The 19135-nt window shown below is 35.6% G+C and overlaps 1 pseudogene; it reads right to left on the bottom strand.

The window, feature by feature from the left end:
* On the bottom strand, window positions 1–18188 carry LOC111284082 (receptor-like protein EIX2; annotated as a pseudogene).
* Between the last annotated feature and the right edge of the window lie 947 nt (window positions 18189–19135).

Here is a 19135-nt window from a genome sequence, read left to right as displayed (position 1 = left end):
TTACATACCAATAGTAGCCCAAAACACGTATAGCTTGTCACCAATTTGCTCCAATTTTTGATAATAAGCAAACCTCCAAGACCTGATGAAAAACAAGGGAGCCACTACTCCCCAAAACCCTATCACAAATCCAAGCACTATGCTTACATAAAGCCAATTCAACTTAGACCTTTTCTTTCCTCCACTGCTACCTCCATTTGTGACATCAGGTGTTTCACCATTTCTGCTACAAGTTTTAGTGACAGGAGGTCCGCAAAGATGATTGCCAATGTAAGAAAACTTGTCAAAGCTTTGGAGTTGGGTGCTTAATGGGATTTGTCCTGTCAAGTTGTTGTAGGACAAGTTGAAGTGATTTAAGAAATTCAAATTGGAGAAACTTGAAGGGATTTCACCATGGAATCGGTTCATGGACAAGTCAAGAGTTTCCAAAACCTCCATACTGTTGGGATTTGCCTTGAATCTCAAAATCTCACATTGAAAGTTAAGTGAGTTTGATTTTGTCTTGTATCCCACATCGAGAGTTTAGTAAAGGTATAAAGGGTTTTACCCTTATAAATAAGATGTTTTGGTTTTAGTTTGGTAATCCCAGAGAGTTAGACACCAAGAGAATAGCTAAGTGAGTAGGCTATTAAAGGGTGTAATTGGGTTTTGGGTTAAGTTTTGAGTAAGGAGTTTTAGGAGACTTTTCTCATTCTAAAAGTCTCACAATTGTAAAGATTTATTTGATAGTGGATTAGGTTTGGAGTAGCCATTTTGAGTTGGGCCTAACCAAATATATTTATGTGTTTTTATTCTTGATTTGAGCTTGTTATTTTGTGTGTGGTTGTTGCGCGTGGGTGTTGTTTTTCCCAACAAGTGGTATCAGAGCAAGGTTCGAGGTTCGACGTTTAAGGTTCGCGGGTTCAAGAGATCGTGAAGCAGTGTTTGAAGATGTCTGAAGAAGGTATGTCTGGTATGTCTATGCCTAAGTTTGAGATTCCGTTATTTGATGGAAAAAGTAATTTTATGTTATGGCAAAGTACGATTCAAGATCTATTAGTACAACAAGGGTTGGATCAGGCATTAGAGAGTAGTAAGCCTGAGGGAATGTCTGATGCTAATTGGAATAGGATTCAGAAGAAGGCTGTTAGTACTATTAGATTGACGTTAGCTCCAGAAGTAAAGTACAGTGTGTTGACTGAGAGTACTCCGAAGAGTTTGTGGGATAAACTTGAAGGTATTTATGCTTCGAAGTCGTTGACTAATAGATTATGTTTGAAGATGGATCTGTATTCTTTCAAGATGAAAGAAGGTATGAGTCTTCATAATCACCTGAATGAGTTTAATAGATTGGTTTCTCAATTGCTAGCGATTTCTGTTGATGAGTTAAAAGATGAAGAAAAGGCTTTAATTTTGCTGGCATCTTTGCCCAAGTCTTATAGGCTTTTAGTTCAGACTGTGTTGGTAGGTAGGTCTACTTTAAAGTTGGATGATGTGACTGCTCTATTGCGTGAGAACGAAAGGTTTATGGGAGCTCAGAACTCATCACCTGGGGGAGTACACTAGCTGTAGAGGGTTTTGATCAAGGGAGGACTCAAAAGAGGATTGATGGATCGAGATGGAGATCCAAGTCAAGAGACAGAGATTACAGTGATGTAGAATGTTATTATTATGGTGAGAAGGGACATATCCAAGTGCGCTGCAGGAAGCTGAGAAGGGATATGGCTGTTTTCAAAAGGGCGAATAATGAGAAGAAATCAAATGAAGAAAAGAGTGATACTGTTGCTGTCGTGTCTGATGATGATGATGTTGTTTTGACAACTTGTGTGGATGAGACTCAGACTTTGAAAAGTGATAAAGGTTGGGTTTTAGATTCAGCTGCTACAGTTCATGTTTGCAATGATAGGAGCTGCTTTGTGGAGTTGAATGAGAATGAAAAGTATAGGGATATTGTGGTTGCTAACAAAGAAAAGGTACAGATTCAAGGCATTGGGAGTGTTCGCCTTAGATCTCATAATGGTGTTATTAGGACACTTCGTCATGTAAGGTATGTACCAAATTGTCACTACAATTTGATTACTTTGGGTGAGTTAGCTTCTCGGGGGTACACATTTTATGATAGTAATGATTGGTTGAAAGTGTATAAGAATGATAGTGTGATTCTACAAGGGAATAGGGTCAATCACTTGTACATGTTTGATGGAGGCTCAGTTGCTGGAATGCCTGTGATGAAAGAAAAGAAGAAAGGTAAGCATGTTAGCTTTACAGATACTGTTGAAGTGTTTGGAGATTCAAGTCAAGGGAGGATTTGTTGGGATTTACCTTGAATCTCAGAATCTCACATTGAAAGTTAAGTGAGTTTGATTTTGTCTTGTATCCCACATCGAGAGTTTAGTAAAGGTATAAAGGGTTTTACCCTTATAAATAAGATGTTTTGGTTTTAGTTTAGTAATCCCAGAAAGTTATGTCATAACGTCTAGATCCGGGGATCTATCGCTAGATATTGACTTTAGGGAGTCGCCACCAATCTTTTTTTATCTAGGTGCGATTGGCCACCTAAGGAATCTGCCCTTTTAGGGAACACCTAAGTTTAAGGGTCCCTAAAAGAATAGGTTCGGGTCTGCTAACCAGAACAGGGTTCGAGAGTTCGGTTACGTGTGAGGAAGGTTATAGCACCCTCACAACGCCCATCAAAAGATGGTACCAGCTTAAATTTGTGTTATCCAAAAGCCTTAAAATTTTACCGAGTAATTAATTATTGAAAATCATTCTCAATTGACTCTAATACTTTTAGCAGAAAATTGAGAAAATTCCCTCACCTCAAGAGTATGCAAGAAAAACTACTGTTTCACTTGCAGAGGCTCCGTCGTCGGATTATTTAAAGAAAAAAAATCAAAATCAAAATAAAAAGAAAGAAAAAAATGATTTTTTTTTGTGTAGGGAAAATTGATACTTTCAACTTTTCCCCAGAAAATATTTTTTTGGAAATTTATTTTTAAGGAAAATTGATACTTTCAACTTTTCCCCAAAACATTTTTTTGGAAATTTATTTTTAAGGAAAATTGATACTTTCAACTTTTCCTCAAAACATTTTTTGGAAACTTATTTTCAAGGAAAATTGATACTTTCAACTTTTCCTCAAAAAAACCTTTTTTTGAAATTTTATTTTTCGAGGAAAATTGATACTTTCAACTTTTCCCTAAAAATATTTTTTTTTTGGAAATTTTGATTTTCAAGGAAAATTGGTACTTTCAACTTTTCCTCAAAAATCCTTTTTTGAAAATTTATTTTTAAGGAAAATTGATACTTTCAACTTTTCCCTAAAAATATTTTTTTTTTGGAAATTTTGATTTTCAAGGAAAATTGGTACTTTCAACTTTTCCTCAAAAATCCTTTTTTGAAAATTTATTTTTAAGGAAAATTGATACTTTCAACTTTTCCTCAAAAATATCTTTTTTGAAAATTTTGATTTTCTTATTTAAAAAAAATAGAATAATAAAAAAGTGAAAATAAATAAAGATAAAAAATAAAGGAAAGTAAAACCAAAATAAAGATAAAAAGAATATTAAATAAACCTAATCTAATAAATAAAAAAATAAAAAAACAAATAAATGAAAATAAAAAAAAATTCAAAAAAATTCAAAAAAAAAACCCGGAGCGGCTCGGATCGCGGCTCGGCTCGGCTCGGCTCAAGGAAGAGAAAACGGCTCGGAGAAGCGGCTCGGGAAGAACTGCTCGGCTCGGCTCGGCTCGGAAAGGGCTGGGCACGCGCGGGTCAGAATCGGGTCGACGCTCGGGTCGGGTCGGGTTCGGCAAAACGCGCGGATCCTCTGATTAACTTAAAGCCAAAACGACGTCGTTTTGGGAGGGTATAAAAGGCACCTTCCTCCATTTTTCGACAGAACACTCCTCCCCCTCTCTCTCTTCTTCCCTTTTTCTCTCCCTTCTCTCTAGAAAATGAAGAACACCGGTGCCGGATTCTGGAAAAATTCATCAGAATCTGGAAATTTCACCGGAAGTTCACCGGAAGTGGGCCGGAAGATCACCGGTTTCTGGGATTTTTCGTCGAAAACTGGGCTGGTCACCGGAAACTTCAAGGTTCGCCGGAATTGTTGCCGAAAAATTCAAATTTTTCGGAATTTTCGCCGGGGAAATTTCCAGAAAATTTTTTTTGCCAAAATTTTCTAAAAATTTTTTCTCACTCCCAGAACACTCCTAAACTTTTTCTTAGCTCTCTATACGCCCGTATTCTCTCAATCAGTAGCTTTTGCTTCTGTTTTCTATGTGTTTTCTCTGTTCCAGGGGGTCCCTTTTATAGGGATTGATCAGGAGTTCCTGATCAATCCCAATTCCTCCTTGGACGGGAATTCAGTCTTTGAATCCAACTGGACTCTTCTGATTGAATTCCCCTCCAGAGTGAGATTCTTCAACTTTGAATCTTAGCCATCCAGAATTAAAATCAAAATAAATAAAAAAAATACTAGATAATCAAAAGATATGATAGTATAAAAATAAAAAAATAATATCAGATAATTCGAAAAAAAAATCAGATAAAATTAACAGATAATAATAAAAAAAAATAACATAAGATAAACCCAAAAATATATTACAAAAAAAAAGATAATAATAATAATAAATATATAACTATATACATACAATACATATAAATCTAATCTAAATAAAAATAAATAAACAAAGATATACATAATAATAATAATAATAAAATACATAAAATACAAAAGAAGAAAAAGAAAAGAAAAAAAAATACAGGATTGAAATGGGCCTTACCCATTTGGGCCAGGCCCAATTGATTTGGGCCCGGACCCAATTGGGTGTCTACAGCTGCCCCTCTTTGCACATTTTCTGTGAAACAGAAATTGCGCAAAGACGTAGACACCCAATCAAGACTCAACTCAACATTTTTTGATTTTTTTTTTTTGATTTTTTTTATTTTTGTTTTTATTTTTTGATTTTTTTTTATTTTTTTTTGATTTTTTTTTTTTTGATTTTTTTGATTTTTTTTTGTTTTTTTTGTTTTTTTTGTTTTTTTGTTTTTTTTGTTTTTTGTTTTTTGTTTTTTTTTTTTGCCGAAGCTCCTCTAAACAGAGACTCAACGACTTTTGAAAGTAAATTGCTCCTCTAAACAGAGGCAACGGACTTTGGAAAGTAAATTGCTCCTCTCAACAGAGGCACCACGACTTTGAAAAAATAAATTGCTCCTCTCAACAGAGGCACCACGACTTTGAAAAGTAAATTGCTCCTCTCAACAGAGGCACCACGACTTTGAAAAAATAGGTGACTTTGAAAAAATAAATTGCTCCTCTCAACAGAGGCACCACGACTTTGGAAAGTAAATTGCTCCTCTAAACAGAAGCAACGAAACTTTGAAAAATAAATTGCTCCTCTCAACAGAGGCACCACGACTTTGGAAAAATAAATTACTCCTTGACAATCATGTCCAAAGGAGTTAAAAGTTGTGTTTGAAGGTATTTCAGGAGATTATGCCCAAAGGTCTTATAAATCAACCCTGATACCAAAAGACATCCTATTTCAAGGATTAGGAAACTTACCTGACAAGCTTTCTTTTTTTCAGTTTTGCAAAATATCTTCATATTTGTCTTCTCCATGTGGGATGTTGGAACACCCCTGCTTTTTGAATTTATACACTATACTTTCCTGAAAGTAGTGTATGCTGTGCAAATGCATATGAATTTCAATGCATGCTATGCAAATGTTGACCAATTAATTCATGTTCAATGTATGGTACTCAAGTTTCTCAAGCTCTTTTTTTCTTGGGTGTCAAGCCCTTTGATTCTTCAGAGATCTAATTACACTGCTCTTCTAAGATCGAACCAGTGTAGCTCTCAATTTGTCTTTTTTCCACTCACATTCTTCCTTGTTCAGTTTCTCAATACTTTGGAATAAGCTTCATCAATTGATCATCACTTGACCATCATTCAATGAATTTCTCAACACTGACAAATTTTAAAACAAGTTTTATCCACCATTCCTGGGTCATTGTCTCAGCATTTACCATTCCAAAACAGACTTTGTCCACTGATCGTTCTCATCATTCAATCATAACTTGCAAGTCATATCGATCAATTCATCACTTTTCAAGATTTGCCCCATTATATCATATACCTTTTCAAATCATCTCCTTTAGGTTTCTACCATTTCTTCATCATCTTAGATTTTTTTTCAAATGAATGCAGACTCTTTTAAGCACATATTCATTCATTTATTATCATTTCAATTTTTGACAAATACAATGCAACCAAGCATTTTCTCAATTCATTCTAGGGGTGAAACAATAAGAGAATGCAAGGTGAATTATGGTGAAGATAATCAATGAAGATCTGTTTTAGTACAAAGCAAATGGGAAAGGAAATGAATTGGATATATGTCATTGGGATGGATGGTACGTCCAAATGATGAATATTCAGACAATTCTCAACATTAATCTAGGATTCTTTTTCAAAAACTCATTCCATTTACAGTGGAAGTCATCTTGAGTTTGGTAAACTTTGCCCCAGTCTTTGAGGGATCTTCAGATGTCTTTGATCTTCCATTCATGTGAGCCATTTGACCTGGATATTTTTTTTTGTCTATCAAAATCACCCTTTCAGGTTTTCAATTTGAATCTCTTTTTTTTATTTTCTCATTTTTTCCTTTTTCCTTCCTTTTTCTTTCTTTTTTTTTTCTTTTTTTCTTTTTTCATCATCTTCTTTTTTTTTCTCATTTTTCATCCATTGTTGATATCTTTCATACATCCAACTTTAGAGCAATATAGCATGATTCCATTGCTTCATCATGAGCATACATTCGCTCAACATATGATCATTCAAGTTGAGTATTCACACTTGATCCAAATAGACTTTTCAAGGTTATAATGTAGGCCAAGGTGAAGGGTCATAAAAAAAATAGATATAATAGGCTCAAAACATGTGTTAAAAAGGTTCAAAACCAAAGGATCATTCGATACAACTTGGCATTTTGCCCCACATCGTTTCATTATTTTTTCTTTCTTCACACAAAAGATTCTCATTACTTTGCCCCAAGTCATGTGTGGCATTATTTTTTCTTTTCTTTTTTTTTCATTTTTGAGACCTTTTGTGGTGTTTTTTTTTTTTTTTTTTCAAAAATTACCCTCCAGTGTAGAGGGTGATCCTTGGTTGGGGTTCTTCAAAAAAAAAAAATCATGATTGGCTCAAAGGGGTAGCAATAAATGGTTTTTTCAATGGTAAAAAAAAGATGGCCATTTTTCATCTCAATTGTGAATACCTTTCTTGAACATCATCTATTGAACAAAGCTCATGATCCTGTATAAAAGATTGCACATCTTCAAGACATATCTCTTTCACCTCTGGTAATGGCTTACCCTCTTTTTTGCTTAAATCATTTCCTCATATTAATGTGGATGAGTTCTCAAAATTAAATCTCAGAATTACTGTTATCATTGTCTAAATATTCATCATCTGAAATTTAAGAATGAGAATGTGAAGTTATGAAAGGTAACAGGGCATGGAATAATGGTCAAGTGAAAGAGAAAATGTAATGAAATGCATTAACTTGCCCTTATTAAGATGATCACAAGTGAAGTCATATTGCAAAAAAGAAATCTAACATTACTTGAAAAGAAATCTTAAAATGACAAAAAAACCTTCAACTCGCCTAATCTCCATTAAAAATTAGCCCCCTATATGATCAGGTGAAGAAATCCCCATTGACGTCTTGCCCCTCAATTCATTGTGACTCTCCGGACCCTTTCTGTTCTTGACTTTCACTCAGGGCGCTAACATTGGATGTTGTTGCTTTTCCCTGATCAAAACTTACCATTCCATCATTGATCAACCGTTGCACCTTATGCTTTAAAGCAGTACAATTTTCAGTAGAATGGCCAGTAATTCCATAATGGTAGTCACAACGGGCTGTAGGATCATACCACTTTGGATAGGGTGATTTAAGAGGTTCCACATGGCTAGGGGCAATCAAGTGGCTATTATAGAGTTCTCGATATAACTCTGTATAAGTCATAGGGATTGGATCAAATACAGGTTTTTCTCGAGTAGTCCGTTGTTCTCGCGAGCCACTGGTTGGGTTAGTAGGGCGGATTTGGGTTCTTACAGGAGCTTGAATGTTAAGGCGATAAGTGGATGAATAAGATTGTTGAGGAGCTAGCTGGTATGGGTAGGATGAGGCATTATTCACAGCGGGATAGTATGGAGAGTAGCCTTGGGATGGATAGGGTTGATAACCCCTGAATTGTTGTCTATCAAAGCTCACAGCTTGAGCTTCAGCTTCTTTCTTTTCTGATGCCTTCTTGGTTTCTCCTCCTTTCAACTTGCCATTTTTTATGGCACTTTCAATAATTTCTCCAGAGATCACCATGTCAGCAAAATTTTTTGTTGCATTTCCTATCATCTTTTCATAATAGGGAGGTTTCAAAGTGCTAACAAACAGCACTGTGGTCTCTTTTTCTGTCAGAGGAGGTTGTACCTGTGAAGCTATATCTCTCCATCTCTGGGCGTACTCTTTAAAAGACTCGTTTGCCTTTTTCTCCAGGTTCTATAAAGACAAACGATCTGGGGCCAAATCGATGATATGTCGATATTGACTGATAAAGGTATGTGCCATATCGCTCCAAGAGCGAATACGAGTCCTATCCAACTGAACATACCATCTGGCGGCAGAGCCAGTAAGACTGTCCTGGAAAACATGCATCAAGAGTTTTTCATCATGAGCATGAGCTGCCATCTTCCTGCAATACATGGTGATGTGGGTTTTGGGGCACTTGGTACCATCATATTTTTCAAATTTTGGTACTTTGAACTTATAAGGAATAATCACATCAGGGACTAGACAGAGCCCAGTAGCATCTACTGACCCATAAAAGCTAAATCCTTCCACAGCCCTTAGCCTCTGCTCTAGCATACTAATCTTGGAACTTTCTTCAGCTTCCACTCTCATCTTTTCCTTCTCTTTTTCTTTTAAATCATCTAGATCAGGAATTGGTTCTGCTACCTTTTCAGTGAAGACAGGATTTATGTAGCTATTATACTGTCCCGGGTTGAAAGCTGATGGCATTCCAGGATATATTGGTTGTAGCGAGACCTCTTGGGCAGACTGGGCTTGAGGTGGGCCAAAACCTGGAGGGTATAAAGGGTCAGCCACTTCTTGCTGGCTTGTATTTCCTTCAACTCCTTTTCCTTTGTTCATGTTATTAAGAGCCTCCAGAATCTTGCTTAGTTCACTTTCAGTCTTCTCCTGAGCTTTTTCTAGCTTTTCAAATCTATGAGAACTTTCTTCCTCCATTTGCCTTGCTATGGATCTTGTGTTGTATGGATGAGCAGGGTTTTCGCTAGATGGAGCTATTCTGGGACCTTGAGTACCATACTTATGATTAGAAATGTTATGCTGTGCCTTATGTATGATGCTTTGATACACAAATGAAATGTACATTTCTCTGAATGAAATCTAGTATGAAATGGGTGCAAATGATTATGTTAGAACATGGTCATGAAAGTAATGTGGATGCATACAATCAGACAAACAACATAGTTAGTTTCATGAATGAAATAAAAGTGATGCTGATGCATAACGTTACATATGATAAAAATATTACACAAAGTTAAGCAATCAAAATGATTAGATAAACACCCTTTTGTGTCCTAATTTCTGGGTATATCTATCATTGGGTAGAAAGGGCTCTATCCTAGGTGTAGGCACTCTTAAGGTTCACTACATGCGGTTTTAAGGTCAGAGTCTAAAGGTCCTCAAATCGTTCCTTACATCTTTGTCCATCACAGACTAGTAAGGCACCCTAATCCTCACCCATTACAGGTTACAAGCGGAAAAGGTTCAATTTGAGTGGGAGTATTTCGCTAGCCACTGCGGAGGCATTAGACCTCACGAAAGCAATAGGTACTTTACTCCCTCCTAGAGGGACGGAGCTCGGGTATAGAGCTCATGTTATGCACATGCATATGAATGACATAATTAACAAGGTAAATATACATGAATGAATAACAACACATATATACAACAAGGTTCAATTTTATTAAGCTTTTGGATAACACAAATTATTTGCTGGCCTGACTCTCAAAGTCCCCAGCGGAGTCGCCAAGCTGTCATAACGTCTAGATCCGGGGATCTATCGCTAGACATTGACTTTAGGGAGTCGCCACCAATCTTTTTTTATCTAGGTGCGATTGGCCACCTAAGGAATCTGCCCTTTTAGGGAACACCTAAGTTTAAGGGTCCCTAAAAGAATAGGTTCGGGTCTGCTAACCAGAACAGAGTTCGAGAGTTCGGTTACGTGTGGGGAAAGTTATAGCACCCTCACAACGCCCATCAAAAGATGGTACCAGCTTAAATTTGTGTTATCCAAAAGCCTTAAAATTTTACCGAGTAATTAATTATTGAAAATCATTCTCAATTGACTCTAATACTTTTATCAGAAAATTGAAAAAATTCCCTCACCTCAAGAGTATGCAAGAAAAACTACTGTTTCACTTGCAGAGGCTCCGTCGTCGGATTATTTAAAGAAAAAAAAATCAAAATCAAAATAAAAAGAAAGAAAAGAATGATTTTTTTTTTGTGTGGGGAAAATTGATACTTTCAACTTTTCCCCAGAAAATATTTTTTTGGAAATTTATTTTTAAGGAAAATTGATACTTTCAACTTTTCCCCAAAACATTTTTTTGGAAATTTATTTTTAAGGAAAATTGATACTTTCAACTTTTCCTCAAAACATTTTTTGGAAACTTATTTTCAAGGAAAATTGATACTTTCAACTTTTCCTCAAAAAAACCTTTTTTTGAAATTTTATTTTTCGAAGAAAATTGATACTTTCAACTTTTCCCCAAAGACTTTTTTTTGAAAATTTATTTTTAAGGAAAATTGATACTTTCAACTTTTCCCTAAAAATATTTTTTTTTGGAAATTTTGATTTTCAAGGAAAATTGGTACTTTCAACTTTTCCTCAAAAATCCTTTTTTGAAAATTTATTTTTAAGGAAAATTGATACTTTCAACTTTTCCCTAAAAATATTTTTTTTTTGGAAATTTTGATTTTCAAGGAAAATTGGTACTTTCAACTTTTCCTCAAAAATCCTTTTTTGAAAATTTATTTTTAAGGAAAATTGATACTTTCAACTTTTCCTCAAAAATATCTTTTTTGAAAATTTTGATTTTCTTATTTAAAAAAAATAGAATAATAAAAAAGTGAAAATAAATAAAGATAAAAAATAAAGGAAAGTAAAACCAAAATAAAGATAAAAAGAATATTAAATAAACCTAATCTAATAAATAAAAAAACAAAAAAACAAATAAATGAAAATAAAAAAAAATTCAAAAAAATTCAAAAAAAAAACCTGGAGCGGCTCGGATCGCGGCTCGGCTCGGCTCGGCTCAAGGAAGAGAAAACGGCTCGGAGAAGCGGCTCGGGAAGAACGGCTCGGCTCGGCTCAGAAAGGGCTGGGCACGCGCAGGTCAGAATCGGGTCGACGCTCGGGTCGGGTCGGGTTCGGCAAAATGCGCGGATCCTCTGATTAACTTAAAGCCAAAACGACGTCGTTTTGGAAGGGTATAAAAGGCACCTTCCTCCGTTTTTCGGCAGAACACTCCTCCCCCTCTCTCTCTTCTTCCCTTTTTCTCTCTCTTCTCTCTAGAAAATGAAGAACACCGGTGCCGGATTCTGGAAAAATTCGCCGGAATCTGGAAATTTCGTCGGAAGTTCACCGGAAGTGGGCCGGAAGATCATCGGTTTCTGGGATTTTTCGTCGAAAACTGGGCTGGTCACCGGAAACTTCAAGGTTCGCCGGAATTGTTGCCGGAAAATTCAAATTTTTCGGAATTTTCGCCGGGGAAATTTCCAGAAAATTTTTTTCGCCAAAATTTTTTAAAAATTTTTTCTCACTCCCAGAACACTCCTAAACTTTTTCTTAGCTCTCTATACGCCCGTATTCTCTCAATCAGTAGCTTTTGCTTCTGTTTTCTGTGTGTTTTCTCTGTTCCAGGGGGGTCCCTTTTATAGGGATTGATCAGGAGTTCCTGATCAATCCCAATTCCTCCTTGGACGGGAATTCAGTCTTTGAATCCAACTGGACTCTTCTGATTGAATTCCCCTCCAGAGTGGGATTCTTTAACTTTGAATCTTAGCCATCCAGAATTAAAATCAAAATAAATAAAAAAAATACTAGATAATCAAAAGATATGATAGTATAAAAATAAAAAAATAATATCAGATAATTCAGAAAAAAAATCAGATAAAATTAACAGATAATAATAAAAAAAAATAACATAAGATAAACCCAAAAATATATTACAAAAAAAAAAGATAATAATAATAATAAATATATAACTATATACATACAATACATATAAATCTAATCTAAATAAAAATAAATAAACAAAGATATACATAATAATAATAATAATAAAATACATAAAATACAAAAGAAGAAAAAGAAAAGAAAAAAAAATACAGGATTGAAATGGGCCTTACCCATTTGGGCCAGGCCCAATTGATCTGGGCCCGGACCCAATTGGGTGTCTACAAGTTAGACACCAAGAGAATAGCTAAGTGAGTAGGCTATTAAAGGGTGTAATTGGGTTTTGGGTTAAGTTTTGAGTAAGGAGTTTTAGGAGATTTTTCTCATTCTAAAAGTCTCACAATTGTAAAGATTTATTTGATAGTGGATTAGGTTTAGAGTAGGCCATTTTGAGTTGGGCCTAACCAAATATATTTGTGTTTTTATTCTTGATTTGAGCTTGTTATTTTGTGTGTGGTTGTTGCGCGTGGGTGTTGTTTTTCCCAACAAATACTGCCAATGTTCTCTGGTATTTTTCTTGTTAGAAAATTCCCCGACAAATTTAATGACCGCAGCCCCATAAGACTACCAAGTTCTTTGGGGATCTCTCCTGTGAGATTGTTAACTGAAAGGTCTATGATGGTAACAAGTCCTAGTGTGTTACTGTATGCATCTTCTCTTCCTTTCATCACCAATAATGCAGCCAAAGGAATCAAGTTAATACGGTCGAGTTCCCAGGCGAAGTTACCCACATATTGGTAGAGGGTTTTTGTGGCCATGGCACTTAGGTTACTAAAACATTTTGGAATAACTCCTGAAATGTTGTTATAACCAAGATCCAAAACTTGAAGAGAATTAATAGCACAAATTTGATCAGGAATATAGGCTTGAAAGTTATTTGAACGAAGGTTTAGAACCACAAGGTTTAAAAGCTTGTCTCCAATCCATGCTGAAATACTTCCCGTTAATTGATTTTCACTAAGATCAAGAATAATCACCTCAACTAAATGCTACAATGTGGATGGTACTTCTCCAAACAGGTTATCGTTTCGAAGGTTTAATGACCTAATGCTACGCATAGATCCCAAAGATCTATGAATTTTCCCAGTTAGATTATTGTTTCCTAAATTTAAGACTTGCAACATTTGCCAATTTTCCCAACAATTTGGAATTTCACCTGACAGAAGATTTGATTCAATGTCAAGAATGGTCAAAGCTTCCAGTTTAGTTGAGGAATTACAAAGAAAATTGGAAAGTGATCCTGAAAATAGGTTCTTAGACAAAAATAAAAACCTCAAATATGAGATTGTCAGTGGCAATGGACCTATGAATAGGTTGGAACTCAAGTCAACCGTCCTCTTCATCGGTAAATATGAAATCTCTCCAATTAGTTGGTTATGGGAAAGGTTTAGATATTCCAACTGAGTCGAAATGTTCCAAAACCAAATGGGAATGACGACTGAAATTTCAGCATGGGAGATATCCAAACGAGACAAGTTTTTTTGGAATTGTAGCCACTGAGGAAATTGCGGACCAAGATGCCAGTTACGTAATTCAATACTTTCACAGTGGAAAGGAGGAATCCAACTTGGATTTGGTTTAAACGTTAACATGTTGTTAGATGCCCTAAAAAATCTCAACCTCGTGAGATTAGAAAAGTGCATTTCTGATATATGTCCTTCCAACATATTGTTGCAAACATCTAAATGTTCCAAATTCCCAAGTTGTCCTAAACTTTGAGGAAGAGTTGCATTCAATCGATTGTTTAAAACATCAAGAAATTTCAATGATGACAACTTCCCTATTGAGAATGGAATGGGACCAGAAATGAAGTTTCCAGAAAGGGAAAGGTATGCCAAATTTTTAAATTGGCCAAGTTTATCAGGTAAATGGCCAGAAAGTTTGTTAAATCCCATGTTTAATGACTCTAATCGATCCAAACTACATCTAGACAAACTTTCTATGATTTCTGATACCTCATGAACAATTCCATTATTTGACAAATCCAACTCCCTCAGATTGCAAAGACTTTCCAAATATTTTGGTACTATAATTTCAAGCAAGTTACCTGAAAGATCAAGATGAGTAAGAGAGCTCAAGTTTCCAATGGCACTTGAAAAATTACCTTGCAGACCGACGCTACGAAGACCAAGAAATTGAAACTGGTTTAAATTAGACAGCCAGTTGAGTGTCGATGATGAAGAGAATGAATTCCAACTAAGATCAAGAAATTTGAGAGAAGACATGTTTTGAAAACCATTGGGAATCACACCTTCAACTCCATTAAGGGTAAGATCAATGGACACAAGACTACGAAGACTGAATATCCATGTAGGCACCAAAGACAACTTGTTGGCAGACAGATCGAGAACAGCAAGAGATGTGTAATTAACACTGATTGGAGATGGATCATTATATAGATAGCATCCTGACAAGTGTAACTCTGCCAATAAAGGAAGTTTATTTGTTATCTGCAGCCAATCAGTTGCTTTACCAAGATCTGCATGACTCAAATCAAGATACTGCAGAGACGACAGACCAGAAACCCATTGAAGAGTTTTATCTTCAAATAGGGAATTGTGTCCAAGATCAAGATAATGCAGTTTTGAGAGATTTCCAAGATTATGGGGAATTGCTCCTTGGAAATTTGCCCAAGAGAGGTTAAGATATATCAAACTCTTCATGGAACCAATGAATTCGGGAATTGCCAAGCCTCCAAAGTCGTTGTTGCTTAATTCTAGAAAACTGAGATGTTTCTGTTGGGATTTGACTTGAATCTCAGAATCCCACATCAAAAGTTAAGTGAGTTTGAGTTTGTCTTGTATCGCACATCGGGAGTTTAGTAAAGGTATAAAGGGTTTCACCCTTTATAAATAAGATGTTTTGGTTTTAGTTTAGTAACCCCAGAGAGTTAGACACCAGGAGAATAGCTAAGTGAGTAGGCTATTAAAATGGTATAATTGGGTTTTGGGTTAAGTTTTGAGTAAGGAGTTTTAGGAGACTTTTCTCATTCTAAAAGTCTCACAATTGTAAAGATTTATTTGATAGTGGATTAGGTTTGGAGTAGGCCATTTTGAGTTGGGCCGAACCAAATATATTTGTGTATTCTTATTCTTGATTTGAGCTTGTTATTTTGTGTGTGTGGTTGCTGCGCGTGGGATGCCAGTTTGGAAGCTTGGAAGGGTCAATGAAAATTGAGGCTACAGCCCATCGCAAGTCCTTTTTCTTTTCAAGTAAAAGACAGACCAGACAGAGCTTAGCCCCTCTCTTTTACTTTTATTGATTCTATCTCTGATCCCGATCCTTAGCTTAGTACAGTCCAGCCAGCCTGATAGTAAGTCATTCGGAAAGATAGGGAAGCGTGTTGTAAGACAATCAATCAATTCCTCACCTCAAGTGTGGTGCGTTTCAATATGCATCCAAACCTAAGGCCTATGTCCTATAGTTAGTATGTTTCGATCTAGAGTTATCATTCTTCGCTCAATGGTTTCGAAATGAAAGCAAGTTCTGAAGCCAACGAGTTACATAAAAGGAACGACTGACTAAGAGTAAGAGAGGAAAGATCATTTGTGTGTTCTTATTCTTGATTTGAGCTTGTTATTTTGTGTGTGTGGTTGCTGCACGTGGGTATTGTGGTATTTCCCAACAAGTGGTATTAGAGCGAGGTTCGAGGTTCGTGGGTCCAAGAGATCGTGAAGCAGTGTTTGAAGATGTCTGAAGAAGGTATGTCTGGTATGTCTATGCCTAAGTTTGAGATTCCGTTATTTGATGGAAAGAGTAATTTTATATTATGGCAAAGTACGATTCAAGATCTGTTAGTACAACAAGGGTTGGATCAGGTATTAGAGAGTAGTAAGCCTGAGGGAATGTCTGATGCTAATTGGAATAGGATTCAGAAGAAGGCTGTTAGTACTATTAGATTGGTGTTAGCTCCAGAAGTAAAGTACAATGTGTTGACTAAGAGTACTCCAAAGAGTTTGTGGGATAAGCTTGAAGGTATTTATGCTTCGAAGTCGTTGACTAATAGATTATGTTTGAAGATGGATCTGTATTCTCTGAAGATGGAAGAAGGTATGAGTCTTCATAATTACTTGAATGAGTTTAATAAATTGGTTTCTCAATTGCTAGCGATTTTTGTTGATGAGTTAAAAGATGAAGAGAAGGCTTTAATTTTACTGTCATCTTTACCCAAGTCTTATAGGCCTTTAGTTCAGACTGTGTTGGTAGGCAGGTCTACTTTGAAGTTGGATGATGTGACTACCCTGTTGCGTGAGAATGAAAGGTTTATGGGAGCTCAGAACTCATCACCTGGGGGGAGTACACTAGCTATAGAGGGTTTTGATCAAGGGAGGACTCAAAAGAGGACTGATGGATCGAGATGGAGATCTAAGTCAAGAGACAGAGATTACAGTGATGTAGAATGTTATTATTGTGGTGAGAAGGGACATATCCAAGTATGCTGCAGGAAGCTGAGAAGGGATATGGCTGCTTTCAAAAGGGCGAATGATGAGAAGAAATCAGATGAAGAAAAGAGTGATACTGCTGCTGTCATGTCTGATGATGATGATGTTGTTTTGACAACTTGTATGGATGAGACTCAGACTTTGAAAAGTGATAAAGGTTGGGTTTTAAATTCAGCTGCTACAGTTCATGTTTGCAATGATAGGAGCTGCTTTGTGGAGTTGAATGAGAATGAAAAGTATGGGGATATTGTGGTTGCTAACGAAGAAAAGGTGCAGATTCAAGGCATTGGGAGTGTTCGCCTTAGATCTCACAATGGTGTTATTAGGACACTTCGTCATGTAAGGTACCAAATTGTCACTACAATTTGATTGCTTTTGGTGAGTTAGCTTCTCGGGGGTACACATTTTATGGTAGTAATGATTGGTTGAAAGTGTATAAGAATGATAGTGTGATTCTACAAGGGAATAGGGTCAATCACTTGTACATGTTTGATGGAGGCTCAGTTGCTGGAATGCCTGTGATGAAAGAAAAGAAGAAAGGTAAGCATGTTAGCTTTGCAGATACTGTTGAAGTGTTTGGAGATTCAAGTCAAGGGAGGATTTGTTGGGATTTACCTTGAATCTCAGAATCCCACATCAAAAGTTAAGTGAGTTTGAGTTTATCTTGTATCCCACATCGGAAGTTTAGTAAAGGTATAAAGGGTTTCACCCTTTATAAATAAGATGTTTTGGTTTTAGTTTAGTAACCCCAGAGAGTTAGACACCAAGAGAATAGCTAAGTGAGTAGGCTATTAAAAGGGTGTAATTGGGTTTTGGGTTAAGTTTTGAGTAAGGAGTTTTAGGAGACTTTTCTCATTCTAAAAGTCTCACAATTGTAAAGATTTATTTGATAGTGGATTAGGTTTGGAGTCAGCCATTTTGAGTTGGGCCGAACCAAATATATTTGTGTGTTCTTATTCTTGATTTGAGCTTGTTATTTTGTGTGTGTGGTTGCTGCGCGTAGGTATTGTGGTATTTCCCAACAGTTTCAACTCAATCAAAGAAGGATTTATTTTGCCTCCTAGTTTTGACCGAATGTAAACATCCCATTCAACATCCCATTCAGCATGCGGTGCATGCACATCAGGTCTACTTGAAAGAAGCCCCAAATGCAGCTCTTTGACATGGCCAGTCAAGTTATTGCAGAAAACACCAAGCCATTCACAGCAATCCTCACCTTCAACCCAAGAAGATAGCCGGTTTGATTGATCAATAAGGTCTTGCTTGAACTTCAAAAGGGCTTGTCTCTCACTTTCAATGCAAAGCACATTGCAATTCCCATCGCAAAAGCTAATAATGGTGACTGCGATGACAAGAAGAAATCCAAATGAGGAAATTGTAACCGCTCTCATGGTTGCATACCGATCATTGCTACCAACACCTAATATATAAAGTTAAAGGAAAATATCTTCCATCACATCAAGTCAAGTCAAGCAAGTCTATGGAGTTTGAATTTTCCACAAAAACCAATTTCCAGCTTGAATTTTCCACGGAAAGCATTTATGGTCCGTTTAAATTCTACTATTGTAGACAGAAGAACAAAAAAAACTAGACAAATAAATCAACTCTATGGAGTTAGAATTTTCCACAAAAACCAATTTCCAACTTGACTTTTTCACGGGAAGCATTTATGGTCCATTTAAATTGCATTTATGGTCCATTTAAATTCTACAATTGTAGAAAGAACAAAAAAGACTTAACAAGTAAGTCAAGTCAACCAAGTCTATGGAGAATTTTCCACAAAAACCAACTTGAATTTTCCACGGAAAGCATTTACGGTCCATTTAAATTCTACAATTGTAGAAAGAAGAACAAAAAAAGACTTGACAAGTAAGTCAAGTTCACGGTCAAACAATTAACTCTTTATGTCTTAGAAAACAGAAAAAATAAAAAAAAATGAAAATTTAGAAAAAAATAAAATTACAAAAAATTTAGAGAAGCTAAGACTCTTTTTCCTTATTATTTTTATGCTATAGTTACTTTCTTTTTTTCTTTTAAATCAAGTTTTAATGTATGTATGGCGCCTAAAATTAAGAAATTTGTCAAAAAAAGAATATTAATTGAAATATAAAAGTGGTTTTATATAAAAATCTATGAAAGTAAAACGTTTAATTTTGCAAATTACAATTTCAGTTTTATCTTTCATAGTTAACACAATTATTTTTTTATCCATTAACCTTTAATACAATTTTAATTACCAAATATTAGTATGATTTTCACAATTCATAATTATAGGTGTTAAAATTTAAATTTTAAATTTATTGAATGTTATATTTTAAAAATAATTATATAAATCAATTAAATTAAATTTTAAATTTTTAAAACAAGATTTCAATGCGTG

This window comes from Durio zibethinus, chromosome 12 (genome assembly GCF_047325235.1).
Source record: "Durio zibethinus cultivar Kanyao isolate XHJ-2024 chromosome 12, ASM4732523v1, whole genome shotgun sequence".
Taxonomy (NCBI): Eukaryota; Viridiplantae; Streptophyta; class Magnoliopsida; order Malvales; family Malvaceae; genus Durio; species Durio zibethinus.
Note: the sequence above shows the minus strand (reverse complement) of the source record. Positions and strands in the feature narration are given on the sequence as shown.